At 40.5% G+C, this 25,824-nt stretch overlaps 1 protein-coding gene across 5 annotated transcripts in view; it reads right to left on the bottom strand.

Annotated features, from left to right (window-relative positions):
- The window catches only part of Prlr (prolactin receptor), a 172,812-nt gene that overhangs the window by 33,360 nt on the left and 113,628 nt on the right, over positions 1 to 25,824 (bottom strand). For 4 of the 5 annotated variants that reach the window (XM_028767541.1, XM_028767540.1, XM_028767544.1 and 1 more), the window contains one exon: positions 18,934 to 18,993. The gene's annotated coding sequence lies outside the window, so the exon portion shown is untranslated. The remainder of the gene's footprint in view (positions 1 to 18,933; positions 18,994 to 25,824) is intronic. The other variant, XM_028767542.1, reaches the window with a different exon arrangement.

Raw genomic sequence — 25,824 nt, 5'->3', positions numbered from 1 at the left:
ACAGACAAGATTTTATGGTAATCAGACACAAGGTTAGAGATAGATTTGGCTTTTATCTTTCTGAGTCCATTCTTCACTGCAAGCAGATCCAGGTTGAATGTAGCATGGCCCTCCTTAGTGACTGTTTCAGTTGGGGTTGGGATACTAATGAGGGCCCATAACTTTACACGGTGTTGTAGTGTAACTGCTTCAGATATTTGGAGTCCAGTTAGCAAAACCTGAGCCTTGCATACTCAGCCCAAGGTCATCTTAGGATTCACACATCCCCATCTCTCTAAGTATGACTGTGGTTGAAAAGTGAAAAGTCTGTATCTCTGAGCAGGTTTAAGGTGAGTTCTAAACTTTTATCTGCTTTGTCCACGACCATCTGATTTGTCTTATTCACCTCTGAATCCTGAGACTCTCTCATTGACATGCCATTTTGCATTACCTTATTCATACTTCTTCCATGCCCCATCCTGTTGTGGCACAAATGCCAAGAAAACTCCCAATCCTTTTCCCCTAGGGATGCTTTCAGCATCAACAATGGTCCTATTTAGACCCACTCCTTCCAGAAGCCCCTCTTTATTACAGTCCCCCATTAAGCCAACCCTCTTCCATTGAAGCCAACAGCTGAGACTGCAGTCTATGATCTGGCAGCTCATTCTTTTGGGACTAGTACTGAATGACTCCTCCCTAGATGGAAACCCAGGCAGGGTCCCATGGCCTAGGTTACTCCTCCCACCCACATTGTGGAAAGCATCCCAAAGAAGAGGAGGCAGTATGGCCTTCAAGTGTTAAATAGGACAGATCTCTGAACTCCCACCAGATTGCTGCCTGATGCTAGCTCCTCACCCTTTCTGCTTAGACTTCTTTGAATGTTTTGGTCTACCTACCCCAGAGATTATCAACTATAAAAGCCCGAAGGAAGACTTAACTCTCCAGTGATGTGGGACTTGTTTCCGTTCTTTACTACTAGGAAATCCCTACAGTTTTCTGTTGTGGATAGCCCTGGTCTTGGATTTTGAAGCTAATTCCACTTTCCCAGGAAGGGCTGCAGACAAGGAGTGAATCAGTATACAGGTGACTTTGTGAACCTTCTGCCCACCTTAATTTGTAAAATAAAGCCTAGAGTCAGTGATTGGGCAGTAGAAGAGGTAGTCGGAGCTAGGAGGTGGGAGGAAGAAAGAATGAGAGAGGAGAGGAAGGAGAGAGGAGAGAAGATGTCTGAGGATGTCCATGTGTCTCTAGCAGTCTAAGGTAGTTATTCTTATCAAGGTTAGGTAATTGGGTTAACAATCCTAATTGTGTGGCCCTCTTGTGTATTGAGTATTTGCTAATATAAAAATCCATTGGATAATCTTTAAGCATTAAGAGTCTTATTTCTACCAGGTACCCCGAGGATGGTGGTTATTGTCTAGGGTTGAGCCAAGCACTACGATGGTGGCGGAGTCAGCCCAAGGGCCATGCTTAGAGCCACGGAGTCCATGGAGCTGACTGGAGGAAGAAGCCACACCAACGTCTCGTGGGTCACTGGCCGGTGCTCCTGGCCAGCTGGGGCGCCTGTTAGTGTGGGATGCTAGAGTGGAACATAGCGGCCAGGCCCGGAGCTAGCCTGCTACTGCTTTTTCTAACACCTCCCTCTACAGTTTTCTGCTCCAATCTGCTTTTTCTGTCACTGTGGTCTCTCTATTTGACTCAGTCTCCTTAACTCTAGAGCTGTACCCAATAAGTTAGGCAGAATATCTAAGGATTTTTTTTTTTTTTTAGCTCTTACAAGTCTAGTCCTTGATGGACAAAGGCAATTTATGACTTACTTTAAAGGAGTCAATCTTAAGTATTTTTGCAATAAGTTATCATCAAGTGAATAGCTCTATACTTCCATCTAAGTTGCAAAAGAACACAAAGAGTAGCCCAGAAATCCAACTGGTGCCTCCTCCTGATCTCTCCCTATGCCTAACAGTACTTCCCTGACTTCTAACACAAAATTAGTCTTGCCAACTTTATATAACAGAATCACATAACAAGTATTTTAGGAGTTTATGTATCTGGCTTCTGTCATTCTTCATTGTTGTATGATGCATTCTGGTTGTTGTATGTAGTTTCACATAATTTTTATTTTATTTCACTTATAGTTTGCTGAATGAGGTACTATAATTTCTTCATTAATTCTACTGTTAGGTGTTCGGGTTATTTTTGGTTTTTGAAAATCTTTACAAGTTGTTTGAGAACTTCGTATACATATATAATACATTTTGAGCAAAAGTGCTCCCTTTCCCCCCACCCGCCAATTTGTCACCAACCTTCTCTAACACTATTCCTTTCAAACTTCATGTGCTTTTAAAAAACCTCACTAAGTCCCCTTAGAGCTGCCTGTACATTTATGGCTGTAGCACAATGTGGCAGAGCACAGGGAACTTATTAAGGAGCCATGTCCCTGAAGAAAACAGACTCCCTTCCCCAGAAGTCAAGATCCTCATCATAAGGAAGCTGGGCACACATAAAGCTGACCAACATTGGTTCTTTACTATAAGCAATTAGTGTGCTGCCAGCCATACATCCTTCCCACTAGGCTAAATCCATTTCTCACATCTTTCTTGTCTCCCAAATGCAAGCAAGACTCCATATTATGCAAATTAATTTGAAATAAATTAATCCATTAGGTGTTAGGCACTGTTAGATGCTTCCTTTGGGCTCCTCTGCTCACTGGATTGCCTCAACTGCCCCCAGCACTAAATGGCCAGAGGCTGAAATAACTGGGTAAGAATGTCACGTATGCACCTTTTCCGTTACAGAATGCTAGCACTTAATTTGGAAAACAAAAGACATAATCTTCCCAGGGCGGAGAGAAGAACAGAAGGGATTAGCTGTTTCACAGCATGCTGAAGATTAAGATTGTTGTACACTGGATTTCAGAGCAATAACTCCAGCTAGGAATAAGTGCTCTGCATTTGTTTTATTAAAATGAGTCTAGTGCAAAGATGCTTACGCCACAGTGTGGTAATTTATCCTCAATTAAATTTCCTAGGAGATCTGTCTCCCTGTGGACCAACCCAAGTCAGCTGCCATTTAGACAACTGCTCAGTGGTTTAGCTAGATCGGCATGGTTGTGTGAAAGCTATTAGCAATAACTATGGAGATACTTTAAAACATTCACTTCTGACTCCATCCGCTCCATTCTCTTCCTGTCTCAAAAAACCCAAGAGGTTCCTCAGAGGGAGCTGTGCTGTGTACATCCACGCGCTGTTCACACAGATAGCTGCATTCTGCAAGATTCAGTTAATTAGCAGAGACAGTGTGGTCCAAATGGGAGCTGGCTCAGGTTGGTCCTGCATAAGGGTGGTTTCATAGAAACATCTATCTTAAAAGCTAGCTGTGGCAAATTAAAGTTCAGTGCGGTATTCAACTCTGCACTAGGGTTACTTTTACATGTAGATGCTTACCCATAGTTAGAGGCATCACGCCCAACTCCCATGATACTAACTCTCACTCAGCTTAGAGTCCCTGCCACAACTTTTCACTGCAGAGCTTTGTTTTTACTTAACTTTTTTGGCTTAAAGGGAAGAATAAGAACCGGGTAAGTGTTAATTCTCCCTGGACAGGGCAGAGTTTGGACAGATGTTGGAAAATTCATGTTGGCCTGAGGTCCAGAGGAACCAGTCACCCATGAGATCATCCATCAATAAATAACAGTGCAGGAGCAACATGTTTCGGAGAGAAGGTTTTTGCAGCTAGCTCACCAAGCCACTCCACAGGCTCCAGTGGCCTTCAAGCCACGATTCACGCAACCAGTGTGGGAGAGTTCTCATTCCTATTCTGTGTACCCTGAGATTCTGAAGATGGCTGGAAGTGCCACATTCACAACTTCTGCATCCGTAGCTTCATCAACCCCAGACTGAGAGCATTTGGAAAGCTTTGGCACTGTTACTGAATATGACCTTTTGTCGTTCCCTAAATAGGATAGTATGATAACTGAATGTACCATTTATATTATATTAGGTACTATCAATAACCTGGGGATGATTTAAAGTATGGGAAGATGTGCATAGGTTATGTATACACACTATACAAGAGTGGGGGTTGAGTCAGAACCCAACCCTATTTATAGATGGATCCTCCTTCCTCCTCCTTTTCTATCTCTTTCTCTTCTTTCTTCTCCTCTTCCTCTATCTCTCTATTCCTCTTTCCCTGCCCTTCCCTTCTTCCTTTTCTCTCTCTCCTCCTCCTGGTATAAGTTTTAAACCTAGGGCTTCTCATATGCTAGGAAAGTCCTTTATCCCTAGGTATAGCTCCACTCCACTTCCCAACTATATTTGAGATAGTCTTGCCAAGTTAACCATGTTGGTCTTGAACTTACCCTGGGTCCAAGGCAAGCTTTGAACTTGTCATTCTTTATAAGACTTCCTCAGTACTTTTATCAAGTATCTTTATCACTAGGACTCTATCTCCCTGAATACTGATGGATGATGTAGACTAACTTGTTTTGAATTGGGTCCACGGAGATGCATGAACAACAACAACAACAACAACAAAGTTCTTCAGATTATTAGAAGATATACCCAGGGCGGATAATCACTAATAGGCATGCTGCTTAACACTTAGGAGCCTCTATTACAAGATCTCACTGCCAGAAGAGGAAACCAAGACTGAGAGAGGTTTCTGAATGTTCACCATTACACGGAGAACGCAGCATCACAGAAACACTGAATGTAGTCTTTAGACTCTGACTTAACATCGAAGGCAAAATGCTCAAACTTTTATTGCACTGTAGGCTGCAGTATATAAAACACTCTCACATTATCATATTTTATTCTTACAACATACCTTTAAGAAATCAGAGCAGCCATTACTGTCATTCTTATTACTATGACCACCCTATCAGTTTCATGTCCAAGACGAGGACACTGATGTTCAAAAGGGTAACACATGAAAAACTTTATCTCATGAACCTCCCAGTTTTTCACAACCACGGTGATAAAATGTGAGAGCATCCCAGTCACTGCTTTGTTAATTTGATTAGCTCATATGGTAATTGTGATATATGAGGACAATTATTACTCTTATCTCACAGATGAGGATGCTGTAGCCCAGACATGTTCTGTGAACTGCCTAAGGTCACATAGCTAGTGGATAAAGAAGATAGTAGTAGTTATTCTTCAGATCTCCAATTATTTATTGCATGCTTTCCACTTTAGGTATCTACAGAGGACCAATGATCCTACCTTTAAGGAGCCCCACCCAAGACATACAAAATGCACCTGGTATGAGAACAGGAAAACAGGTAAGATGACCTTGGTACCACAGACTCTGAATTCTCCAAGATTGTCTTCCCTCTTTTTGATAAGTGTCTCCATGCTCAAACCCACTCCCAAAGGTGGCTTTAATGCTGGGTGTTATGGGAGGTCAATGGTAGTCCTTTTATAGTAGTAGATATTATATTAGTAGCCCCTCACTAGGCAATATCTCTGACACTCAAAATAATAGTGTTGATCTCTTTCAGCCATTGCCGTTGGAGCAGATTAATGATTCAACCACCATTCTTGGAAAGAACTTAGAAATGTAGATTGTTAGCTATGACTGCCCCCCTTAGGAAACATTTGGACAAATAAAGTTGTTGGAGAAGCTAGGTTAAAATGTTTTTACCACTGGCTCTGATGTAGAAAATCTTAGGGAAAAATTTCTCTGGGCATTGTCTTTAGGGACTGGTTTGTACACACTATCTCCTGATGTAATACGTCTCTGGATGTGGGGCCCGGGAAGGGGGCATTTCAAACATGTAATTCTGTGACTGTCACTGGAGCTGAACCTTGAGAGCTCCAGTTAGTGGTAAAAGGAAGGAAAGGAAGATGTGAAGGAAGCAGAGGGGCTGGCTTTCTGTGAGAAATGCCACATTTGAGACTTTGATGAAGGTCTAGTGGTGGTGGGACAGGCTGATTAGACTATTGTCCCCAAATATTTTCTTATTCCCAGCCACAGGGAAACATCTATCACTATAAGTCATGCTGAGGCATTACGTTGGAAAGGAACACACTGGAATCCAATTACTTTAGACTCATCCATTGGAAAGGTGGTGGCGAATGGGGGTGATACTTTGGCTGCATCCGTCCATCCATCCAGAAACAGGTGCAGGATGTGGCGGAGGTTTTCTTTTCTAAGTTATAGAGATATAGTAGTGTATCAGATAGTACATCCTCAATTTGGGTCCCAAAACAAGAAGGCAAAAGGAGTTCTCCGGAGCCCAGAAGAGACTAGACAATCCCAAAAGCACCAGTCAGCCAACCAGGCAAAATAAATGTTGCCTCAAGTCATGGAAATCTCACTGCAGTTTGTTTCTATGGCCAGCTTTTGCTACCAAGAGGCCACTGCAGTAGGAGGAGACATATGTTTTTCCAGATTGTTAAAAGAAGGTTCTATTTTACAGAGGCGTGTGTGTGTGTGTGTGTGTGTGTGTGTGTGTGTGTGTGTATGCTGTTTAATTAAACAGAAAAGAACCTTACATTTCATTAAATATTCACACACACACAAATAAATTACTGCTGGTAACAAGCCTATCTATTTCTGTATGTTTCTTAATTTCTTGAAATAAGCTTGGAAGTAAATGGAAAATTTAAAAAAAAAATAAAAAAGATTCATTATCGGTTTACTGCCTCTGGCTGCCTGCTTGAAAATTTTTGGAGTTTTTGAATCTAAAAACTCTAAAATGCACTGAAAGGAAACCAAAGACTTGAGCAAATCTGGTCCAGGTTCATCTCTACGCATGAGGAGTTTGAGGGAGGTCCAGTTCTTCTCCCTCCTCACAGTGACTGTGTGGCCTTGAGTAACCCATGACTTCCTTCAAGCATCAATAAAGAAAATGGCCAGGTATCTGATGGGAACATCTTTAGAGCACCGAGGATGAGTTGTATCCATATCTGAGAAAGCTAGTAAGTCCAACAAGAAACCCTCTCCAAGAAGATGTCGAAATTATCTCTTCTTTCTAAGCAGTATTTTTTTTTTATCATGTCAGTTAGGATATTGAGAGTCCCTCACAGGAGAAGGAAAAAAGAGCCAGTACCCATCACAGTTTGGGTCTAACCTTCCTTTCTCTCTATAGCCTTTGCCCTTCTCATTGCTCCTCCTGTGGTTGCATGGGGTCAGATGATTGATCTTTGTCATTGGAGAATGGGAGAAATGCTACAATTTTTTTAGTCTAGTCTTATCCTTTAAAGCTTTTTTTTTTTTGCATATGCATTCTGCCCCTCCTTCATCCTCATCTGCACATTTCTTTCTCTCTCCTGGCCTGCAGGATTTTGTGGTCCCAAGAGATCATTCAACAGAAGGGAAGCTCTGGAATTCCACTCAGAACCTACTGAACTTTACAGGGTTGAGAAGTAACGATCTAGTTAGTAAGCTTTGGAGCTAGAGACTGAGTATTGAAAATGCTTGGTTTTACTTAGCCTGGCTAATCTATGGATAATTTAGAGATGGCTGGCTATTACTGCTTACTTTGGTAACTATAGTATTCAATCAAGTAGTACATATGAGTAAGTAAACCTTTGATGCCTGGTCTGCTGATTCAGTGCCACCTTGAACTATATTATCAAAGTCATTTCGTTCAGCTTCTATGCCACCTACCCTGTCACTTTGCACACATTCACAGGTACAGTAATACTTGATGAATGACTGGTTCCTTTTAATGTTTGTGTGTGTGTGTGTGTGTGTGTGTGTGTGTGTGTGTGTGATTGAACCTAGAGCGTCAGGAATTTGAGGTGAGCAGTCCATCACTAAGTTACAAACTCAGCCTGACTCACTTACAGAAAACCATAAAGAACATAATATTTTCACCCTTTTCTCTCAGTTTCAGATCCACGAGGGTGGGGAGGCGAGCGATAACATGTACCCTTGAACCAGGGAATTCTTTTTTGCTATCAAGATGCACTTCAAGTGACTGAGGCCCAGCTCCGAGGCCTTAGAGATTCCTCCATACCAATTCATGTGCATTAATTTGAACTCAAGGAGAGATGTGCTAAAATGTACAATGAGATTTGGCTGCAGGGCAGCTGGTTAATAGCCAAAATACATATGAAAAATAGTTATTAGAAATTGAAGGACTGTGCAGGCTTTCAGCAACAAATGAAACTTCAAGTGTCCATCTTCAAATGAAAAAAATGTTTATTTTCAATGAAAACACATCATGGATGGGGTAGCTATGTATCTAACTATCTAAAGCATGTCCCCAGCCAAAAAGAAATATTTTAATGAATTGGATACAAATGTAAAAATTATTTACTTCTATAGCTTCTTCTTCTTTTTTTTTTTGCTGCAAAAAAGCAAGAGGAATTTTTAATGTTTCAGCATGCTGGGGCCATCCTGCATCCCAAAAGGAGAGGCGACCCTGTGAAGCTTGTTCAGCAGACATTTATACAGTCTCTAGGAGTAGCGGCCATTAGTCACAATGTATTTGGCACAGTGACTTATTTTTTCACTTTGCTCACTTCTTTTTTTTTTTTCCTATGGCTTCTTAATTAGAACACTGATATCATTTGTGAACATATCAGTTATAGTGAGATGGCATGGTCCCAGGGTGCTATACAGAGAATAAATACAAACTGAAGATGTTTTGCTTAAACCGAATACCTAGGACTCGAGGATCCTCAGTGCCTAGCTATTTTCTTGTTGGCCTTCTTTTCTTCTTCTCCAGACCTTTCCATCCTTCATTGTTTTTGCGCCCTAAATATTTTAATTTAATAGTTAATAGCTGTTTTTGCTACTAACTCTCTTCTACTGGACCTCAACAGCCTCATTCTAATACATTGCTATATTTTCTTTATGAAAGTTGGAAAGCTAATATGAAAATTAAAATTTAGAAAGTTAAAGTGACTTAAATGGCGACAAGAAGTTGTGAGGGAGGACCAATGGAAATTTCCACTTGTCTTATAGATGAATGGCTTTCATTACATCTACGTGATCCAAATGTCTATTTGGTTTGCTTTCTGGATCTGATTCATGTTCAAGACAGTTGAGCTGCTTAGCTGAGCTTTAAATAGTGGTATAAGATAAAAACAAGAAAACAGGTCCCCTGCCCAAGGGGAGCTGGCCAAGGCAAGCTATATTTGTTTTTTAGGTTTGTTTTTAATTGTTTTTTGTTTTGTTTTTGAGAGAGAGGGGGAAGAGATAGAGATAGAGATAGATGGATGGATGGATGGATGGATAGATAGATAGATAGATAGATAGATAGATAGATAGAATGAGTAGGGATGTTGATAGAATATGGGAAAGGGAATGGGATTAAAATACATGAAAATTTTAAAGAGTAAATAAAAACACGTCAAAAGAAACTATCAGTTAGAAAAAAACAGAGCACGCTTAATGTCTTAAAACTCAAGTGTGTCTCTCAGTTATAGAATGAATACTTCTCTGTATCTCTATATTTCTGAAGTCCTCCATGACACTGCTGTTTATCAAGCAAATTGGGGCCCCAATTTTCATTTGACTAGTAGTTTTTTTAGGCCAATGAAGTAGAACAGGCTTACACAAACATCTACACACTTTTCTACCATAACAATGACCAGGCAAATCCCAGCAAATCATTCTTACTCTTTGCTTTAAAAGAATAAAATGACTGCTTGTTGATATAACATTTAACCAGTGCTGTGCCTTATAACCACAACTCTCTGAAACTATGAAGGGGATAATAGTTTGGGATGTCAGTACTAAAAGGTTAGTTCAATTTTTCTGTTTTCCAAAAATACTCTACTTGGGCATTTATCCATAAAGATTTCAATTCATAACCTGGCAGGCATCTACTAGTGTAGTCCAACACTTATCAGCTTAGTTTTTAGAAACAGAAACTGATTATAATATTATCTAACCAATGTAATTTGGAAGAAAAATTGATCGCTTTGACAATGTTCTTAGTTCTATCAATGGTCAACTTGAAACACAAAGTATATAACATCTTGAGATACTTTTCTTAGGTGTCCTTAAGTGACAGGGCTCACGCATACCTGGGTGTTTGGCAAAAACCTCTGAGTGCCCATTATGGTCTAAAGGATGACATTATAAATCCCCACTTGTTCTTTGAAACTGTAGGTTCATGTGCCAAGCACATGGAAACCTGGGTGTCCAGCAGATTAACATTGGAAGAGAAGCAGGTCATGGTCACTTTGTACCCTGTACAGTTCAGGGGAAGGGTTTCCAGTTTCAGCACCACTGTTTTGAGGCCATGGCAGAGCTTAAACATGAACAGAATGAAGGATGAGTATTGAAATGTCACAGCTTCCAGTCGATGGCCTTTGTTCTCACCCTCCACCCCATCTGGAGACTACACCCAGCCTGTTGTCATTCCAAGCATTAAAAAAGAACAAAGATTTTGTGGTTTGACAGGGCTGAAGGGTTCTTTGGCCACCACATGTCAGATACTTGGTAAAAATTCCTCTTTAAGGATTTGTCTTGCTCCTCTAACAGTGGCTATATTTGACCCCCCCCCTTATTTTCCCTCACACATCCCTAAAATCTCTGCCTCCTACTATGGTTCCAAGCAATTGTACAGTCAGCCCCTGCTTTCGTATCTAATTCACTTAACGCTCCACCGATTTCTATAGCAATGGTAGCAGGTACATAATTGTTGGATCTTACTAATCCTATCACGTAGCCTGTTAAAATAAGTCTTTGCCCACAAAGATGTCTCTCTTTCTATCCAGGTATTTTTAGAAGCAGTAAAGATAGGTTCATGGTCACCCAATGGGAAGATCAGATACCTCCTCATCCTCTATTTCAACTCCCGTTCAGTAGACATCTTAAGTCTCACAAAGCTGTTGTACAAGGTAGTACTGAAAATTAATTAGACTCATCTTTATGCAATTCCCTACCCTTACAATATTTCAGGCTAGACTAGAAGCTCATTGATTGTGTGTGTGTGTGTGTGTGTGTGTGTGTGTGTGTATTAGTCCTCAAATTTAAAAGAAAGCTCTATACATGGGTATTCAATAAATGGTTCTGAGGAAGTAAACTTTATTGAGTGTCTGAGTGTTTCCTGAATGTAGAGAGGTAAGTTGGCAAGGATTTTGTGCTTTTAAAAGGCTATTAATATCACAATATTTGACCACAGAAGCTGATATCTTCTACTTGGGTCATTTAAAAACAGATAGCATGGCAATGTTTCTTTTAATGGAATTTTTTAGTTTTCAAAATATTTTCATATAAAATATTTTATTTTATTCTTTTTTCCAACCCTGGGGGCTTCAGAATGGTATCACTGATTATATAAATGCATTTGTATTAGTATCTTGTAGTTTGAGTGTAAATTGGATTAAGTTTTCTCATAATATGTTAAAAGTCTCAAGAATACCGATACTCATTAAATTAGAAAATACACTTCAGAATTTTATCCTGAGTGAACTTAGATGCACAAAACACTTCTTGAATAAACAGAGTCCACCTCCCCAGTGTTATTCACAAAAACAAATTATTAGAAAACAATCTAAACATCAGATCCTAAAGGATTGCCTATCGAGATCGTAGCATAGACAACAGTAGAGTATTATTTAAGCCTTGACATAATGTAATTAAAATTTCAGTGATTTCCAGAGGTAACGTGCAGGAGTAATTAGACACAGGAAGTAGACACGCCTGATCCTAATTCTCACAATTGCCTGTGCATGGGTGCGCTGACAGTGGATAGGAAGCACATTTATGCCAACACAGCAATAGTGATTCCCTTTGGGAGAGAGGATTACTCTAAATAAGATAATGATTAGTTTTCTAATATAATAAAATAAAAAGTGGCAGTTTCTATTGCAACTGAGGATGCACATTTGAATAGCACCATTAATGCAACAAAAAGAAGCTCACTAACAAAAACCTGGCATTTAGTGGTGTAAACAGAGGTTACCATATAGAAATGGGTCTCCATGTTTCTGGCAATATGTCCAGCAGTGGCTAAGAGCCAACTTCCATGTATTATTTTTTTAGCTAAACATAGGCCTGTCTCTTAAGCTAGAGTGAAGGATTTCAACAGCTCTCTTCCCCACTTGTTGCTCAGTTGTTTTTAAGACTTCCTCCCACTTTCCCTAATTTACATTACTGTGTCTGAGTGCATTTAAAACATCCGGGAGCAACCACCCAATATTTGCCATTCAGCTTATGACAAGTAGGTGAATGGCAGTTTCACAGAAAATATCTTTTTCAGGGACTCTGAGGAAAGGCCAGGCATCTTATTCAGAGGAAACTTCAGCAGGGCTGAAATTCTGTGTATAAATTTTCCTCTGGCTTGTCAGCTTCTGTCAGGACTTATAATACAAAGCACTAGGAGCTGGAAGTCTAAAGGAGTAATGAGAGGTTCACAGATTGGGCCAGGAACGCAGAGAGTCTGCACATCTCTCCCATCTCATAATGCTCCAAACCAGTCCCAAAGTCAACCCTTCTCCTTGTGTTTCCCTTAGGAGCACATCCTGTCTCTACCTCCCTGAGTCACCCTTTATCACTCATGAACAAGATGTTCTTTCAGACTTAGTTCTGCATTCAAACATCTGGGCTACTATATCTATCAAGATAATTACTTGCTTTTCCCTTCTCCCTTTTCCATTTTGTTCAGCTTCCTTCAGAAGTAACCATCTTAGCAGAAAAGGTACCAACCCAGTCAGAGCGGTAACAGCCAGACCCAAGGCTAGTTCAGGAAGTAGAGTGAAAAATACTTCCATTGTAGACTCATTGGGTGGGACTGGAAAGAAGTGAAGAGATAAAGATCCAGCTGTGAGTGTAGTGGGTTAGGTTAGAAAACAGGTAGATTGAGCCACGTTAGTGGTTGTAATGTTTAGGTATCCAACCATCCACCCATCCACCCACCCATCCATCCATCCATCCATCCATCCATCCATCCATCCATCCACTCACCCACTCATCTATCCATCCATCTACCTACCTATCCATCCATCCATCTATCCATCCATCTATCCATCCATCTATCCATCCATCCATCCATCCATCCACCCATCCACCCACCCATCCATCTATCCACCAATCCATCCATCCATCCATCTATCCATCCATCCATCCATCCATCCATCCATCCATCCATCCATCTATCTTTTTATCTAGCTATGTATACTTAGATGTAAGAACAGGACTTAAAATAAATCTTGTGCAGAAAGAATTCCTTTAGTATATACATACAGTCTCTCAAAGTAAGAGAATCCAGTAAAACACATAAATGACAGGTGTAAGAAAAATGCTCTGTAGGTGCCATGACTGTTGTCATGAATGATCTGACCTGGTCAAGGAGATGAGGATGCTTCCCTGTGGAGGGTACCTCTCAGCTGAGAACAAACTTCCTTGTCTTGTCTTTGACACAGCCCTATCCACCCAATGAGTCTGGCAGATACTTCAGGTTTCTTCTCCAACACCCACTTCACCCTTTGTTTTTAAGCAGAGTCCAGTCAGGCATCAGGTGTCCAGCCCCAGGGAATGAGGAAATAGCAGGCTATGCTAATCAGGGCCATTGTAGTAATTTTTGTCCATGGACTGCATTAGGAATGGCCATCCCACTAAATTCTAGTGATAGAAGCATAGCAGAAAATTTCCTCTCTGCTAAAAAAAAGAAAAAGAAAAAAAGGGAGAGGAGCCCCCTGCCCCCCATCCCTTATCCTGATTCTGGTTCCTTGAAGTTATCATGACCTGTTAAATCAAACCTAAAACTGATTTTCTCAGAACTTCTTAGGAAAGTACTACATGCCCAGTGTTTAATCCACCTTTAGCCAGGCATGCTATGGCTTGTAGCTCAAAGTATCCTCTCTAAGGTCATACCACAAAAAGATGCAGAAGAAGCTTAGAGTCTGGACTTATTCAGCCCTGAGAGAAAGTGGAATCTCCAAAGCATGGCCTATTTGCTTTGAGCAGATAGCTAGCTTGACATAGCTAGCGCAGTAGTCTGTTACATGTCATAGTTTAGATGTAGAGAAAGGTTGTTGCTGACTGAAAAACACTGGGGTTTTGCTGTAATGGAAGGAAAGGGGTGCATTGCTAGGTGTAGAGAACCACAAAAGCCTTAGGTGAGAGTGTCAAGAATAGATGAAATTCTGAGTGAATTTGTATTGTATGACATGGGGTACAACCATGTCAAAGACCAATTCCTCAGACTCATGGGAAAGGCAAAGCCTCCACCCCTAGTCTGAGCCTTAGAGGGTTGGTAAAGCTTTCTTCCTGGCCAAATGCAAATGATGAAAGTATATACAAGTAGTCCAACTGATCAGTGTGGGTAAAAAGTAGCAATATAACTTCTGGAAGTTTATGCCCTGAGATTGGTTACCTAATAAGATTTCCTACCGACACTAGTTATATTCTCCCTCTATGTTCTACATAGTAAACACGCTGAGGTTCCAGGTTGCTGAGTAGTTGGGGCTGTTCTTTCAGAATGTGCATAGTTTGGCTAACTTAGCTTTTCTGTATGCGTATCTGCCCTTTATCATTCACTTTTTGCTCTTTGTCATGTTTCCAAGCCATACAATGCTGGATGTGGCAGCTAGGGACATTGACCTATTGGGAAACATTTAAAGTGATCATTTTATTTTTTGTTGCCATCTTCAATATTATTTTTTATCTAAATAGCTTTAGATTTTATTTCCTATGTATTTTTTTTAGTCAGCGGTGGATTTAGTGTTAGAGTTTATTGGACATAAAGGCCATAGTTACTCTGCATATCTTTGTATGCTCAAGGAAAATATAGAATCCAGTTTTCCATGTAGCCAAGTATGCAAATGACTATTAAACAGCCTGAGTGATGAGTTTATTTAAATGTGAGAATATGACATATTTGGCTACAGGCTTTTGAAAGTCATATGAATGGAAGCACTCTAACTCAGTTTTCTAGAAAAAGCAAAATCTGCCACAGTTAAGAGTATCTATGTCAAGGCAGACTGAGTATTTTGGGAAGCAGCATTTCCTTCCTGCCTTTTGCCAGGAAGACAGACAGTAGACCTGGTGTGCACAATGACACAAACACTGGTTTTCTTCTACAATTATCGAGTATGAGTTTTTGCTTGCAAGAAGGGATCTTCTGAGAAGGGCAGCAATCAGAATTAATGGCGATTGCTTCTGTCTCCTCTTAAAGCAGTTTGAGTAGATGAGACAAAGTCAGTGAGCTTGTTGGGGACTCTGTGCGGAGATGGAGTGAGATACAAGCTGAGTTTGCAGAACCATCTATGAGGAGGTCATAGCCTTGGAGATGACAGACTTAGAGACCTGAACAGGTGCTAAGTGACTTGTATCACCAGAGAGAGAGAGAGAGAGGAGTTGTGAACTACAGACAGGTTAGGTGGGTGGTTTCTATTGTTGGTCCTGAAATTCACCAGCCTTGCTAACTATGGCTTGTCTCTCCTTTCTAAGAAGGCCACGTCTGCTCTTCTTTCCTCAGTGAGTGACTCTGTGAGAAAAGATGAAGATGAGTGACTTTTTGAAAGTACTCTATTTGTTGGAAATGTGCTATGTAGGATTAAACCATTGCTGTTAGCAGTAGGCCATGGCCACTCCACCCCTGCCATGACAGGGATAATAATTGTCCTGGAAACCCCCAGTGTTCCTTAGACTCTTCATAGTGACATAAGCCCTCAGAGAGATGGTACCTTTTCCTTGTATTGCTTTCTTTGGTTTGAATAATCCTAGCTCTAAATGGACCTTTACATATGGACCCAGGATCTGATGCCACCAGAGCATTGCCTTCTTTTTGGGTGGGAGCTCATTGCCTCCAATGTGTGAACAGGGTCCTCTTGCCTCTGGATTTAGAAGACAAGTCTCTTGTTTCCCAATGAGTTCACTGACTGCAAAGACTAGACAGGGGAGAAAATGGGTTTTGAAGACAGTCTCAAAGATAGTCATGTCTTTGTTTCCTAGTGTTTTGTCGTGAGTAGTTGTGCATTTGTTCATGGTTGGGTACCAGGGACATAATTGTTGACCTAGTTGAAGTACTTTGAATAGTTCTTTCAATTTCCTTTTAGAATCTTGCCCTGTCTTCTCTCCCTCACTGCAGAGCCTGTTAATTTGAGCTTTCTCACTTTCCCAGAACTTCTCATTGGGATGACCAGCTTCTTCCTGTAGAAACTTCTGTCATGATGGAAGTATTCCAGATATTCTCCTGCCCAATAAGATGACCACTAAGCATATGCAGCTATTGAATATTGGGAATGGATTCAATATAAGTGAGGAATTGAATTTTTAATATTTAATTTCAACAGACATACATTTAAGTTGATATCTGGGGCTAGCGGCATGGTAAACAAGGGTCAGTGCACTTAATTCCTCTGCTACAATCAAAACTAGTCTCCCTTGAGTTCCAAATCCATAGCCCTGACAGATGGGCAAGAAAGTCCATATCATAAGCAAATATTTAGGCATAAGTTAAGGTATTAATCCTTATAGGCAACACTCCAGATCTTTCTGCTAGATCTTCTGTTGGAGAGTGAACCCACAGTATCACACATACTAAGCAAGAAATCTATCAGAGAACTACATATCTATATGCCAAGATTAGCACACAGATTTTGCATGACACCATGTTTTAGTCAAAGTAGAAGCCCAACTGGCAAGAATTGGGGGATGGTGGCAGAAAAATCTGATGTGTACAAAGATAATGGGTAAAGACCTTTAGATGCACATCAAAAGACGCTTAGTGGATGGCAAATCCTCCCCATTGCTCTTGGATGATTCTAAGTGTCTTTATATCTCACAAATCTGTCAAGATCCAAAGTCAGAAGTGCATGAACAGGAGCTACAAAGAATTGGAATGGGCAGAACATAGAAGATACCAGAGTTCTTGTAAAAGGATGAAAGGTGCCAGGTAGGGCGGTGCTTTGCTTTGCCATGCTCTGAAGTGATTACAACCAGTGGAACATAATTGAAAAGCAGGAGACCAGAAAGCAGCTTACAGACCTTACAATGGATTGTGGCATTTTTGTCAGGGTGTTAGTCAGGAGTTGAAGTTCTGGTCTTAATTTGAATCCCAACTTTTCAGGGAACCGTTGGTTCCTGGATGTTCTTCTTATGTTGAAACTGGGCTGTGTTGCTGTATGTCTTGGCTTGTCTTAACTGCCTTCAAGTTTCTGCCTGTGTTTTCACGGATATTCACTGGCATCAGGATAATCCTTGCATACCATATGCAGGTTGGGTAAGGGTGGAGGACATGGGACTAGGATGGATGCTATGGAAGAGGGATGAAAGGCCCCAAGGGTACTTAGAGATGAGCAAGCAGAATGAATACCTATGTGTGTGAACTGGGATGTGATATTGGGGCCCCAATATCCTGTTGCAACCACGGGAACATCTGTTACCAACACTTCACCTGCTGTGTACTGTTTGGAGTGGAAAAGATGAATTTTAGTAAAGGATCTATGCCTTTATGCTTAAAAGATTTGAAAAGTTAGTCAGATGTAATTTTTTTAACACAAATATGTGGTTAATAAGTAAGTACACATAAAAGTTAAAAAGAGTAAGTTGCAGGCAAATCTCTCTTGTGTTTGTGATACAATTCAGACTCCAGTTTTCTGTGCTTTCTAACACACTTGGCAAAAGATTACTAAGGAATTTGACATAAAGCTTTTGATTCTCAATCTATCCTTCAAGTACCATGTGAACTCAGGGGCAGAAGCCAAGAAAGAAGGAAGAAATGCATAGAACTCTTGCTGGATTGAGCCACCAGTCCTTATGTTAATGGATTGTCCAGAGAATGATATTAATGACACAGAGATCTCTTGTACCCAGTGTCTGAATGACTATGGCATCCATTTTTTAGGCTTTTCCTGTGTCTTCTGTACTTTATATACACTCTGTACACTATGAATTTCAGTCTATTAAAATGAAAAGACAGAAGGTCCTGCCAGGGCTTACGTACTTAGACAAGTGGTTTTTGATAGAAGGGATTTTGTTCCACTTAGGAGACATCTGGCAGAGTCTGAATGGTTTTTTCCTTCCCTGGACCCTAAGCAATGTCTAAATACTGTTGGTTGTTGAAGCTGGGTTTGGAGTGGTATTCTATTCCGATGTTGCTGACTATACTACCAGAGAGCAATCTTTGTGATGAAAAGATCTTTGACTCAGAAGGTCTTGACAATCTTTGAGCTTCCTTGGTCCATGGGATAGGCCAGCCTTCACTGGAGTGAGAGATGGCCTTTAAAGGAGAGTCACCATTTTACCAATCACAAGGTGGCTCAAAGAAATTGTAGAAATGTTTCGCTTAGATTTTTCTTCAGCTAGTAACTTAGTCAGTTTCCTATCTTAATGAGTTTTTCACTTTCTTTGGAAGCGTAGGAAAGCAAGGTCTCAAAGAACAAAAGCAAGGTCTCAAAGAACAAAAGCAATCTGCTATTCTACCTTCTTAAGTAGCTTAGATCTTTGACTGTGGCGAATTCAGAGGCAATCTTTGTGGGTGATTTCTCCATGGCCTATTTGCTGGTAGGTGCTGGCTTCTAGAGCTTCTTTGTTATTAGTAGATGGAGAAAATTGAGAGCTCACCATGTATGAGCATTGTCATATAGGCTGGCACAGATCAGGTTCAAGTAGTGACAATATTAAAGAGGCTGAGGAAAGTCTCAGAGAGTAGTGAGAGAATAGGTATTGAACTGGTTGGAAAAATAAACGCAGATGCAATATTTCTCTTTCTGATCATAAAAGTAACCGAGACATTTTAAAAAAATTCTCCCAAGTACAGAAAAGTATAAAGAAGAAATAAAAATCTCCTAATTGCATTGCTAGGGGATAACAACCACGAAAAGCTTTTGAGAAAAACGAGGAGATGAGCATCAGATTTTTGAAACAATCAGCTAAGGAGACTGAAGATCTTTTTTTTGAGGATAGTGGACTACTCAATGTGCACATTGATGGTTTGAGATGATGTTCTTTGACAATCAAGAAAGCTGAGTCCCTGCCCTTGTCTGGATGAGATGGACAATGAAAGGTAATCATATGGGCACTTGATCAAGCCCTCCTTACCTTCAGGGTTCATGTGCAAAATATCTGCGGTGCTCACCTTCACAGATAAGTGTCCTTTAGCTGAAAGAGAAGATGACTCATTTTAGCTCAAACAGGACAAAGCAGGAGATGTCATTTCTAGCTTCCTGTGCCACATAGCATAGCTGAGCACCCTTACTTAGAAGAGCTGGACTTACTTGTTTTGGCAACTTCATTATGAAGTCATATCAATCTTAGAAAAGAGTTGCAAAAATAAATCCCATATATTACACACAAAGACCATAATTATTAATATGTCATTCATCATCTTATGTCGTTCATGTACCAAAAATTACATTTTCCCCAAGTCATCAGAGAATAAGTCATAGTCATCATTCCTCTTTTGTCCCTAATTATTTGAGTTTATTCTCCTAAGAATGTGGCATTCTTTTTTTTAAACAGTGTTTATTCATACTGTCAGAAAGTTACCACTAATTCAGTATCTAATCTATAGCTCATAGACCACTTTTACCAGCTGACACCACTGGGATTAAACTCTAAGGAATCTATTGGAGGCCCTAGGTGGGATTTTCTGAGGAATATAGACATGGCTTCGGCTGAGTTACACTCATCCACTTTTATGTGAGGTTTAAGTTGAATCCTTCATCAGTGGTTCAAACATGCTTTGGCAGGAGATGACTTTTTAGAGTGAGAAGTGGAAGGCTCACTTAAATGTAGGGTAAGGCGTTTTTTTTTTTTTTCTCCTGGGATGTACCCACCAGGTGTTATAGCCTCAACCTTATCTCAGCTAGCCTTTCTGACTTTAGGCTTTTGGATGAAATTCCACACTCTTGTTTCCCACTGGCTAGGGTTTAAGAGACACAGAATAGATAAGAGCTGGAAATGCTGATCTCAGATAGAAAGGAACTCTTTCAACATTTGAATGCATACCAGGTCTGTACATGGTATAAACTACCTTATAAGCCTGGCTTTTAAGGCTGAGAAGGTTGCTTAGTGGGTAAAGCACCTGCCATGTGACTCTGAGACTGGATTTCAGATCCCCAGAACCCGTGTAAATCCTGGGGAAGTATGGTGGAGTACCTACAACCCCAGATCCCAGTAAACATGGGAGGTGGAGATAGGACCCCTGTAGCAAGCTGGCCACCTGGATCAGCCAACTCTAGCTAGATTAGGTAGACTTACTTAAACTCTGGGTTCAAGTGAATGATCTCATCTTAATATATAAGGTGCAGATAAATGGAGGAAGACTCTAGACATCAACCTTTGGCTTCTACATGCAAGTGCATCTGCATATATACAATTGCCATATACACAGACATATATACACATATGCACACGGATCACATACACATGCAAAAAAACAAAGCAAAACATCTCCTCCCTTAAAATGTCTTTTATTTATGAAGATAAATTCACAATTATTGTCCAGTTTCTTTTCCCAATTCTATCTGAGAGCCAACTGGCTAGTGGAACCAGCCAAAAAAGGCTTTGAAATAATTTCTTAGCACTCAATTCCAGAGTCCTAGGAACCATCCCTTGAGGAAACTAGTGCTTGATGTTCTTGCTAATGCAGCTAAAGAGGAGGAAGTGACCAGCAGAAGACCTATGGTGGCCACCAGTGTCTCCATAATTCTGAAACACTCATACACAGTCACTACGCTGTCAACGTTGCTGCTCTGGCTAGAATGCTGGATTGTGTCTTCAATCAAAGCCCATAATAGGATGAAAGCTATTGGAGTAAAAAAGAAGCTCATCCACAAGACATTTGGTAATGAGGTGTCTGGTGAACCCACAGCTTATGACATAGATGTTTGGGGCAAGCCTCTTAGAAATAAATCACCAAATTTTCTTTATAACGTACAATGGCACCAAATTTTCTTTAAAATAGAAAATAAAGAATCTCTTAAATATTCTAGAATGCCTTTTATGTTCTGGGAATTATTTGAGGTCTCTTTGATAATGCCCTAACTCTGTTCAGAACTACCCTTGTTCCTCTTTGTTCCCATCCATAATCTATGTTCTTTTTGGAAACCAAGAGGTAGGAGCTGAGGGTGGAGAAAGGCACAGAGGCAGCAGGACACAGGTCAGAGGCTGCATTGAGGTGGACAGGCTGAAATACCCCATAGTAGTAATGAGAGCTTTGGAGCACAAACACATCAAGGGAGCTGTAGTTTCAGCAGCCCCCAAAGTCTTTATTGAATAAATGTCTTGGGCTCTCATTATTTTCACCTCTTTTATTCATTCAATATGTATCAAATAACTGGCATGCTGCTTAACCCTGGTCAGTCTCTGTCCTCCCTTCCATGTTCATTCTTTGCCTGTTCTGGGTTTGATGGTTCTGACTGCTAGGCTCTCTCACCTTCCAGAAGGTTGGCTTCTGAAGAGTCTAGCTTCTTGAGGTAGAGGTAGAGACATGCAGCATGAAGTAGAGGATGGGAAATGGGCACTCTAGGGCCTTCTTTTCTTCCACGTCTACCTTTGCTGTGACTTAGTTTTAGTGGTGGTGTGTCCCTCTAGCTACGTTATTCCTCTATGATTGTGCCTTATCACTGAGCCCCAGAGAAATTCATCCTTGCTTATTTCTTTTTGTGTCAATGAGACAGATGTCCTTATTCTCTCAGCCCTGCCCACAGGAACACCGCATAGCCTCATTGCTCTCTCTTAAAGGAATAGCTTATCTGTTACTGTATGATCCTGATAGAAACAGCATTCAGAAAGGTTCCTTCTGTTTCTATTTCATGGAATAATTTGAGGAGTATTAGTGTTAGTTCTTCATTGAAGGTCAGGTAGAATTTTGCACTGAATCCATTTGGCATTGGACTTTCTTTACTTTGAAGATTTTTAATTACTCTTGTATTTCACAAGGGTTATGGGTCCGTTTAAGTTTCTTTATTCATTTTGATTTAACTTTGGCACGTCATGCACATGCATGCTCATTTTTGTAGGTTCTCTAGATTTCACATTATACTTCAGAACTACAGCAATAAAAATAGCATAGCATTGGCATAAAACCAGAGATGTTGATAAATAAAATAGAATTTGAGATGCAGATATAAATAATCCACACACCATGAAAACCTTTTCTTCTCCTCTCTCCCTGTCTCTCTGTCTCTGTTTCTGTCCCTGCCTCTGTCTCTGTCTCTGTCTCTCTATCTCTCTGTCTCTCTGTCTCCCTCTCCATCTCCTTCTCCCCCTCCCCCTCCCCCCTTTTACAAAGAAGCCAAAAAACACACACTGGAGAAGCTGCACGCAGAAGATAAAAATAGACCTATATCTATTTCCCTGCACAAAACTCAGCTCCAAATGGATCAAAGACCTCAACATAAGACCAAATACACTGAATACAGCAGAAGAGAAAGTAAGGAATAGGCTTGAACTCATTGACACAGGAAAGGACTTTCTGAACAGGCTACGGATAGAACAGGGATTAAAACTAGCAGTTAATAGGTGGAACTTCATGAAGTTAAAAGATTTTACACACTAGACAACATCATTTGAGCAAAGCAGCAGCTACAGAATGGGGAAAAATCTTTACTAAATATCCATTTCACAGAGGATAAGTGTCTAGAATATACAAAGAACTAAAAAAAAACCTCTCAACATTAATAAAGCAAATAACCAAATTAAAACATGGGATACAGAAATAGTTACCAAAAGATAATGCACAAATGAATAAGAACCGAGAGTGTCCAATGTATTTCATCACTATGGAAATGAAGATTAAAACTTCGTTGAGAATTCATCATACTCCAGTCAAGATGGCCAAGATAAATAAAATAAATGGCAGCAGATGCTGGCCAGGTTATGGAGAAAGAGGAACACTTATTCATTGTGGTGGGAGTGCAAATTTATATAGCTACTATGGAAATCAGTATGGAGAGTCCTCCGAAAGCTGAAAATTGATCTATCTCAAGATCCAGCTATAAAACTCTCGGGCATATACACAAGGGGAACATACACAAGAGCCACCTGCTCATCCATGTTCATAGCTGCTCTATACATAACAGCCAGAAATTGGAAACAGCCTTGAAGTCCGTCACCTGGTAAATGGATAATGTAAATGAGGCACATTTATACAATGACATATTATTTGGCTTTTGAGAAAAATGAAATTATCAAATCTGTAGGTAAATGGATGGCCCTAGAAACAATCATCCAGAGTTATGTAACTGAGACCCAGAAAGACAAATGTTTTCTCTCATATGCCAATATTAGCTTTTATATATGCGTGTTTCAATCAGAATAACCACCAAGGTTAAACAGAAAGCAGGGCACTAGGATGAAGGGGAGGCGATCTTCAGGGACCAAGGATGGGTAATAACTATATTGTTACCACACGGTAAAGAGGAAGTTAGAATAGGAGGGTTAAATGGGAAGGGTGATAGGTGCACAAGGTAGAGAAGGGAACAGGGACAACTTACACTGAAGGTCTTTTGAAAAACCACAGAGAAATCTATTCCTGTAGACACTTCCTAAAATATATGCATGCATAAATTGAATTTAAATGGAGTTACCATAGAGTGTGGGAGACAATGTCCCAACTGGACATCATACACTACCATGACACTCACATGGTTATATCTTTTTGAGCCATTGGCCAAACAGTCCCACAGACCACCCTCAAACATTACAAACTATTGTCAATGATACTGATTACCTTCCACAACATGATGTTAAGAGATTATTACTGAAGATACCACACGCTTATGCTGTTGAACATGGGGAAATCAAGGTGGTGCCCAAATAGAAGTTTAACCTCTTACAACTAGCATTCATAGTGTTGGATGATAGCATACATGCTGCTGGAGAGGAAAAGCAATTTTCAGTCTTACCCAAAGCTCCCTGAGAGCTTTAGTAGCATACTGTCTGCAAGATACACTCGCTGGTGCCATAGTAACATAGATGTTATTGGAGTAACCGACCACCTTTTGATAAGGTATATGGGCTACTCTGTGAGATGGAACACATGGCACTGTTAATGAGGTTCAGAAGCTGCGACTAGATGCTACACTTGATCATAGCCAAAAGGTGGAGAAGCGATATCTGTGACTAGATGATGGGTCTAGGGGAAACCTAAATGAACACAGCAATGAAATAACCCCCAGTGACATAATGTTCTATCCACAGATCACTGTATTTTCGAACTCTCATCAGAGAACTTCTGTCAGTAGATGGTAATTAACTCAGAGACCTGCAACTGGACAACCTGTGGAAAGTGAGAAATTTTAAAGCACTCAGCCCTAAATGGAATCTCTGCATAACACCTCTCCCCTCAAGGCTCAGGAATTGATGTGGTAAAGGAGGCAGGATTTAAAAGCCAGAGGGTGTGGGTGACTTCAAGGAAACAGTGTTTCTCAGACACAACAGGACTGATGCTGATGGATATTCACAGAGATCGGGCTAGCATGCAGAAGACCTCAAGTTCAAACAGGACAAAATCAATGTGTGGAGGAAAGAGAAATGGGCACAGGACCACACTCCCCAGGAAAACAATATTTGCAACGGACAGTTATTAAGGGAAAGGAAAAATCACTTCTTTTCAAAGAGTGCAACAACACTGGGCATATCAACCACATTCCAGGGCAGGCCCCATGCTCAGGAAGTGTTGGACAACACAAAATGGACTCTTTTTTTAAAGCAAGAGAAAGAAAATGAAGTAGGTTGGGTAGGAAAGAGGGTTATTGGAAGGAATTGGGGCAGGGGAAAATTTGACAAAAATATTGAGTAAATTTATTTTAAAAATCCAGCTATTGAGGAAACAATGAAACCTCCCCCCTCTCTACTTGAGTATTAAGTGTTAATGACCAGTTTGGCTGCAATATTAGGAGTATGGCATAAAGCACAGAAAATGGAAAGTCTGATTTTGTTAGTGCCTTTATTAGATCATACCTGGAGTCCCATGTTCCATTGTTTGCTTTTCAATATGAGAGGAGACACAGTATCTGCGTATTGTGTCATGAAGCAAGCAAGTCGAGGATTTTATTTTTTCAAGAGCATAGACTTCACAGGTTTGGTCTTTATGTGACTACCAGATGAGATTTTGCATGGAAATCTCCCACAAGTCACAGGTTAAAAAGACAGCAAGTATTTCTTGTCTATCCGGAGCTGCTGGTGTCATTGTAACTGATGAATTTACCAAAGCTGTGCCTTATCTATTGATATTAGCTCAAACTTAGGCCTCAGTGAATAAATTTTCAGATATACTCAGAAAATCAGAGAGGCTTCAAGCATTCTGGCAACAGGTCTAGTCACTCATAGCAACTTGTAAACACAAGCCCTTGAAGGAAGAACACCCACATGCATCCAAGAAATCATTTGTGGCATAATCTTGGTGAGTAGCTGGGTCTGAGAAGCACAGACTGAGGCAGAAATAGATTCAGTGGGACAGCCAGTCCTATATAGAATTAACACAGAAATAAAAGAAGAAAATCTGATGCTTGGTGAAACCATTTTTCCTCCTTCTGTTCCTGAGATACAGAAACAGGAAGAACATCAGACCTCCTAGTTTTGAGTAATAAGCTTCAATAAGAATACCAACTGTAGTTTGGAATTGTTGACCCATATGTGGCAGAGGCAAATGCTAAAACTTGAGTTAATTCAGTGGGCCTTGTTGGAACCAAAGGGAAATTACAAAACCTTCACTGGGCTGATTGAGAGAGAGAATGGTGTGTGTGTGTGGGGGGGGTCAGGGGTTGGGGATTTAGCTCAGTGGTAGAGTGCTTGCCTAGCAAGTGCAAGGCCCTGGGTTTGGTCCTCAGCTCAGAGAGAGATAGAGAGAGGGAGAGAGATAGAAACAGAGATAGAGAGAGAGTGGGAGAGATAGAGATAGAGAGAATGGGAGAGAGGGAGAGAGGGAGAGAGGGAAAGAGAGGGAGAGAGAGAGAGAGAGAGAGAGAGAGAGAGAGAGAGAGC

Source organism: Grammomys surdaster, unplaced genomic scaffold (assembly GCF_004785775.1).
Source record: "Grammomys surdaster isolate TR1022 unplaced genomic scaffold, NIH_TR_1.0 174, whole genome shotgun sequence".
NCBI lineage: Eukaryota > Metazoa > Chordata > Mammalia > Rodentia > Muridae > Grammomys > Grammomys surdaster.
Note: the sequence above shows the minus strand (reverse complement) of the source record. Positions and strands in the feature narration are given on the sequence as shown.